The sequence below is a fragment of the Arachis ipaensis genome, chromosome B09 (assembly GCF_000816755.2).
Source record: "Arachis ipaensis cultivar K30076 chromosome B09, Araip1.1, whole genome shotgun sequence".
NCBI lineage: Eukaryota > Viridiplantae > Streptophyta > Magnoliopsida > Fabales > Fabaceae > Arachis > Arachis ipaensis.
Window position 1 is genome coordinate 84,863,615 of NC_029793.2, and position 8,264 is coordinate 84,871,878.

Consider the following 8,264-nt stretch of genomic DNA (forward strand, 5'->3'; position numbering starts at 1 on the left):
CTTGCAATTTCATTAGAAATACCTCCTCCTAAGTTACCATCATCCTTCACAACATTCAAGTGGGTAAAATTCATATCCCTCAGCTTTCTAATTCCACTTGAATATGGACTACTGGAGACAGATGGTCAACTTAGAGCTCTTTGTGGCATTAAGAGTAAGAGGAATATGGTTAGTGGTTGGAGTCGTCATGCAAGATTCAATATGGTGGAAAGCTCAAAGTTTAAATGCAAAGGTTGGTGTAAAGCTCAGCTGAATGGGCCTAGGAAGTTGTTTGGACGCTTCAGTGAGAATTCTAAGGCTGAACCACCCGGATGGAATCATGATAATCAACTTGAAGACAGGTATAGAAACAAGATTTGGGATCTCGGAGGCCATTGGAAGTCCAAGCATTGGAAGTTTCAGGATGAGTTCAAGCGCAAGCCGCCATGACAAGGAGCTCACGAAATGTCCAACTTAAGGACTTTAACTAAAAGTGTTAGGTGGGAGACAACCCAACATGGTATGATCGTTCATTTTCTTCCATTTTGATTTTATTTCGTTTTGTTTGTTTTTGAGTTTTGATTGGACCTGGAATCATGTATAACATTCATATTAGCATTGCATTCTGTATACTGCATTATTAAATTTTTTTTTTTGCACACGACGCGACAGCGTCGACAACGCGTCCGCGTCATATGTGCCTCAAGGAAGAAAAGAGATTTTACAGAGAGTCACGCGACAGCGTGGCTGGAGGCGTGCCTTTGGCACAAATTGATCCACGTGACCGCATCGCTGACGCATCCGCGTCATGTGGGAAAAATGCCTCCAACGCGTCCACGTCACCCACGCGAACGCGTGGCCCTGTGAAATTGACGTAAAGAGGTGTATGGCAGAAAGTTATGATGGAGTGGGGCTGGAACCATGCTAGCTATATAAGCCCTACCACACGAACGCGTGCCCCACGCGATCGCGCCATTTTTAAAAAGAAAGGTCATTCATCGATCGCGTCAACCACGCGATCGCGTCACCCAGATTTTTGGCAATATGCATTTACAACAGAGAGTTGCGCGAACGCGAGGTTGCACTCGCGCCAATCGCACAAATTAGGCCACGCGATCGCGTGACCCACGCGTCCGCGTCACCTGACCTTATCGCGCACCACGCGACTGCGTCACTCACGCGTCCGCGTCGTCTGCGCCGCACAACTTATCCAAATCAGCGCCAATCATCTTATCTTTTCTTTTTTCAATCCTAATTTCTTCTATCTTTTCTTCTTTCTTATTCCTTTTCTTACTTTCTTCTTCTTCATCTCTTTAACTTCTCATCCCTCTTCACTTCCATTCTACTTCATTTAATTTATTTGCATACATTCATTCATTGCATTATTTTCATTGGTGTTAGAAATTTATTTGGGTCATTATTTTCTATATTTTTGTGCATTATTAAAAGAATTTTTTGACAATTATATATTAACTTTTAAAGGGTTGCTTGCATGTTCAATTTAATACTTTCAATAGCTTATTTACCATGCTTGCTATGTTTTTGTGAAAAAGTCCGTATGGCATTGTGCACTATTTTTAGATTTCTTTTATTCTACTACTCTAAATGCTTGCTTTTTACAAAACCCTTTTTATATTTTATTAATTAAATATAATTGTTATTACAAACATGTTGTTAGTTTGAAACACTTGGTAATCTAACTTGGACATGGAATGCTTGATCTATGCTACTCATGCCTTTGCTAGCATGCCAATAAACATCTTGCATTTAATTGTCATTACATGCACTTGCTATATTTCCATTGATGAACTTTTCACATGTAGTCATGACTATGTGTTAACGTCATTCTTCTTTATTGTGCATTGATTACCACCTTTCTCGCTCTCTTCCTTGCTCTAACCCTTAGCTTTAAACGTTACTTTCTTTTTCCCTTTTCAGGATGGCCACCAAGAAGGGTAAAGAGAAAGCTACTCCCAAACCACCGACAAGGAAAGGAACAAACAAGAGCCCCAGCTGAGGAACCACATCCCCCATCCACTTGCACATCTTAGCATGCACCTGAGGACGGTGCAATCTTTAAGTGTGGGGAGGTCGATACCGACTTCCAGGGGTTAGTTACCTTCTTTTCAACACCAATACTCTATTTTCTTTGTTTGTTCATTGTTGCATTTGCATATTTAATTGCATGTTTGTTTGATTTTATGCATTTAGTTACTACTTAGTTGAAGTAATATTTTCCTGTTCAAGAAATTTTTATAGTATTTCACTAATTTAAATTGGAAAATTTTTTATGTTAAAACTTGTTTGAAGTTGTATTTGGAACATAGTTTAAAAAGCTAAGAATACACAACCTGTGAGATTTTGAGCTTATTTATATGGTTACATTATTTAACCATAAATTTTTATTCTTGTATATTTTCTTCTCTATAACCGCAATCTATATTTTGTTCCATTCTATATGTCCATTGTTTAGTATATTTACATGCTTGCATATGATTGAGGCCATTATTTAAACTTTTACTCACTTATTCCAAATGAGCCTACCCTTTCTACTACCTTTGTTAGCCACTTTGAGCCTTTTAATCCCCATTTGTTCTATATTTTACCACATCACTAGCCTTAAGCGAAAAAATAAATTAAATATCCCAATTGAATCTTTGGTTAGCTTAAGATAGAGGTTGTGCATCAACTAAGTGTGGGAAAACTGTGGGAACATGGGTTAATAAGGGAATATATCATGTTTCTAATTTTGAATATTGGAAAATTTGGGTACCTACTCATGTAAAATAGAAAATTAAAAATTCCATATGCATTGATATGTTATTTTAGTTTTTATGTCTCTATAAAAAAAAGAAAAAAAATTATATATATATATATATAATAAAATATAATATAATATAAATAAATAAATAAGGGGACAAAATTACTCCAATGTTAAGTTAATAAAAGATCAATGAATATGTGGCACAAATTAAAAGAAAAGTTGATACATGAGTATATGATGCAAAAGTGGGAATCATGGGTAGCTAGGCATGATTTTAGAAGTTATATAGAATGTATGTATGTTAGGTGATAGCTTAGGTTACTCAAGGATTCATATTTTAGCTCACTTGGCCATACATATATCCTTACCTTTACCTCAGCCCCATTACAACCCTGAAAAGACCTCACGATGTTTGCATTGGTATGCTAAATATTTGTTGATTGGTTAGATAAAGAAGAAGATTTAGAAAGAATGATTAGAGAAGAATAGAGTGATTAACCCTAGACACTTGAGAGATTAGAGTGATATACACTACCAGTAAGGGTTCAATGCTTGATTCTATGTTCCTTGCTTTCATGAGCTATCTTCTTACAAGTTTACTTGTCTTTTATTATATAATTTGGATTAGTGGAATTTGATTCATATTTTGTCTTGGAGAACTTATTTACTTTTAACCAAGTAGGTAGAAACATCTTAGCATGTAGTTGCATTCATATAGATAGGTTGCATTTCATACATTTTACCATTCCTCTTCACTCCTTTATAGTTTCTCTTGAGCTTAGCATGAGGACATGCTAATGTTTAAGTGTGGGGAGGTTGATAAACCACTATTTTATGGTTTATCTTGTGCTCAATTGAGTGGTTTTTATCAACTCTTTACCCACTTATTCATACTATTTGCATGGTTTTACATTTACCCACTTATTATGTTTAAGCTATGATCTCTTCATTCCAGGTTCTATGTTCCTTCAATATTTATTTTCTACTTTTATTTACTCTAATACTTTTATTTGTATTTGATTTATGTTGCCCAATTGACTTATGAACATTTCCATGTTAGAGTTGAATTTATGTTTAGACGTAATTTGATGTGTTTCAGATTTATGAATGCTTTTAATTTAATTTAGAATTTTTCCTTTTGGCTTTGGTTGAGTCATTGGAGACACTTGAGTTATCAAACTCATTGTTGATTGAAAATTGGAAATCTTCAAGAATTAATTCGAGTTCCAATAACTCTAGCCTTTCCCAAGGAAAGACTAGGACCTGAGAAATCAAAATTAATTCATCCACTTAACTTACCTTCATAGTTAGAGGTTAACAAAGTGTGAGAAAAATTCAATTCTCATCACAATTGATAAGGATAACTAGGATAGGACTTCCAGTTCTTATACCTTGCCAAGAGATTTTATTATTGTTAATTTATTTTACTTGTCATTTAAATTACCTGTTCCTTACTTTCAAAACCCCCAATTTACAAGACTCATAACCAATAATAAGAACACCTCCCTGCATTTCTTTGAGAAGACGACTCGAGGTTAAACACTTCGGTTATCAATTTCAAAGGGGTTTGTTACTTGTGACAACTAAAATGTTTGTATGAAAGGACTTTTGTTGGTTTAGAAGCTATACCTGCAACGAGGCTTTATCTGCAAATTTCTAGACAACGCAAAAGTTCTCTCTTCATTAACACCCTAATTACCCGAAGCCTTACCTCGTGCCGTAAAGCAAAGGTTAATCAAAGGTTACGACAATTCTAAATTTTATACATATTTATATAGAAGGAAATTAATATATTCTAGAAGCCCGAGGAAGGAATAAGCTCAAAAAGAAAGTTCAAAAAGTGCAAACGTACTCACGAAGCTACCCTAAACGAGGCACAAGATATATATATATATATCAAAAGATAGTAGTTATAATGATCTAGCCACCACTTGCGGAGTTTAAGCCAGCTAATTATATACAGACATACAGAGTTTAGAAGGTAAAATAGCTTATACAAGTTTTTCTCTTAAAGCAAGCCTCTAGGTAAAATAAATACAAAAGTGAGAGATTTAAACAAGATAAATCAAATGACTTCAAAACGGAATAGAGATCCTCCGCTCTGTCACCACTAAATAACTCACCGAGGTGGGTTGCGACCTGCATCTGAAAAATAACAACAGAATATGGTATGAGAACCGGAGGTTCTCAATATGGTAACAGTGCCCAGTGATGTAAGATATAAGACTCCGGGACGCCAGAGGCAATCCTAGAACTTCATATCCATCACAAGATTCATCTTAAAGCATAACTAAGACATTGAAGCATAACTTAAAACCACAACAAAATAAAGGGGTAATCTAACTTAGGGAATTTTCTAATCTAACAGTTCTCCGCTGTCCCACAGCCTTCACCAACCTATCCTCCATGCGATTCCATCGCCACCGCCTTCCGAACCTCCTGAATCCCAGTAGAAAACACAGATAAAATCAATGCAAGTAAAACACACGTATAGGCATATATGACAAGTAATTCAGATAGGAAATTAAGCATGTTATACAATTAGGCAAACTCAAGTAATCAAAGCAAACAAGCATATAAGAGATGCATATGATGAATGCCTGTCCTATTGGCTCGTGATATTACTTGTCGGTCCGTAAATTCCAACCCGACACATCCTTCCAGATGTAGCCTTTTCTGCCATGCCAGAGATATAGTGCCCTGCACACTCATGCAATAGGGAGTCTACTACGCTAGGGATATAGGCCCCGCACCCTTCATACATCAGAGAAGGAACCAACCACAACTACTCATGCTGCAGAGAAATCTACCACGCCGGAGATATAAGCTCCGCACACTCTCAACAAATCTTAGTTTAGAAACAGTACTTCAGTGGTTTTCAAAACCATTTCGTTCAGTACTCAGTAGTTTACCACCTTCACCATTCATTCAGAACACATTAATTCACCACTTTCACAATTCATTGTCAATGATGACCAACACCATACTCCGTCTCCTCGCTCAACCAAAACCGTCCTTAATACACCAGAAACCTAAACCTCCGTTCTCTAACTTTTCAAGGTAATACTCAAATAATTCCACCCAAGACCTTCTCTATGTTTTAACATCCAAAAACAAGACAAAAAGTCTTAAATAAGTGTCACAGAATCATACAAGCTTGTTGGAAAGGCAAAACAATTAAAAACAAAATTTTAGTTGAGAAACAGGGCATGTGCGTACGCACAGAGGTGTGTGTGCGCACGCCTAGGAGGATTTTCAAAATGTGTGCGTACGCATAGAGGTGTGCGTACACACAAGTGTAAAGTTTTTCAATTCTGTTCGCTCGCACAAAGCATGCGAACGCCCTCAACAGAATGAACCTTCCAACGTGTGTGTACACACAGGACTGTGCGTGCGCACAGCTTGCAAAACCTTGTTGGTTGTGTATGCGCACGGGTCGTTCTAGCATTTTCAACAGCAAACTTTCCCCTGTGTGTATATGCGTACAAGACTGTGTGTCCATACACTTTCAAAAATACACAGGTTATGCATGCGCACACAAACCAGAAACCACAAATTCTGCAGCATTCACAGAATTCAGATTTTGACACTAAACTTTGAATGATCATAACTTCCTCTACAAAAATCCATTCCCTACAAACTTTATATCCATTTAAAGATTTTTCAATGAACTTTAATTAAAAGGTAATTTCAACAAATTTTGAAAATTGAAGCTCAAGTTATGATCCGTCAAAGTTCACCAAAAATCTGTTTTTACCAAATTTTCACAAAGTTCTTAATTTTCTAATTTCACTACCAAAAAACAAACCAAAACCACATGAACCCCATCCAACATAAGATTTTACCATTTATGCCACAATCCACTACTCATATCATCAAATTCTCAAACCCAATTATCCTTGATTTCACACTAAAACCCCTTCTCATCCAGCAAACTTAACAATAATCATTTTAACACTTTCAATCATGAACATCAACCTCATTCATTCTCAATATCAATAAGCAACATTATTTAACAACATCAACAATATTTCTCATCCAAATTCATCACACATATCATACATTAACAACATTATGCAACAACATTAACAACATCAATTCCTCACACATCATCAACCAACTAAATTCAACAACCATATCAATACAAACCTATCCTATGGGTTACTAGCCTAAGTGTCTAGAAATATTATATATTACATAGAGAAAACTGAAATCATATCTTGGCCGATTATCCTCCTCGCACGAAACCACCAAAAAGCCAAGATAACTCCAAAAGCACCAAGCTCAAACTAACCACACATATATCACCAAAATCAAAACTTAGAAACCACAACATACAATACTATAAGGGTATAAGAGTAACCTTACCTTGTCAAAAGGGGATTAGGGCAAAGCCCAACGATTACCCGCTACTAGAGATCACCTAAATAACCAAAATCACAAAATCTACTAAAAAACTATAACAAAAAATGCATAGAAACTAGGGCAGGAAACTGGAGCTTGAGACACAATTTCTTATCAAATTTGCTTAGATAAAAATGAAGAGCTCGACGAGAGCTTTTCGTGGCCGCAAACAGCTTGTCAATCGGAGCTCTGGATCAAAAGTTATGGAGCTTTAAAGAAGGAGATGAATAGTGACAATGGCTTCCTTCTCCTCTCTTCTTCCTATCCGTGCTCTCTCTCTTTCTTGGTGCTGAAATGAGCTTCTTAGGCTCATGTATTGCTTTATATAAGTTAGGCCTGGGCCCAACTTGAGCCCGATCCAACCGTGTAGCGCTTTTGGTTCGTTTGGCCCAACTTTGGGCCAAACCTTTAGGATAAGTGCCCGGTTTGTTATTTCAAAAACTTTTCTAAGGTTTGCTACTATTTCACTCTCACACAATATTGGACAGACTTAAGCCAGTACTACCAGCTAATCTATCGGTACGCGCTTTTGCACGAAAATTTTCAAAAGAGAACATTTTTCCAATTAGAAAAATCCACTGAATCCAAATCTCACATTTATATTTTAAGAAAGATATTTTTATATTTTCGAACCTATTCCGGACAATTAAGTTATTCCATCCTAGTTAAACAATTTTTTGTGAAAACTCCGCTTCTTACACCAAATATCCTTGACTTTTTGACTTTTGGATAATATCTCATCTTACTAATGGAAGACCTCTACTCCCGTCCAGCTTTTTCCAAAAGAATCTCGCTTGGATGGAGACTATTTTTGCTACTATCTTTTTTGGTATTATTTAATTATATAATTATTAAATTTAAATTAATTTATATATTTTATATAATATATATCCATTTTGCTTTTGTGGAACGCGCGGGTCTAAATTTAGTTAATTTTAAAATAACATTGTGTGTTTTATATGATGAAGAGGAATTTGGATTCTCAAAATTTTTTTTTCATTTGAGAGGATAAAGAGTGATCTCTCATCCTCTCATATTTTCTCTTGGTCTCACTTATGAAATAAATGGTGAGAGATCACACTTTACCCTCTCAAGTAAAAAATACAATTTAGAGGCT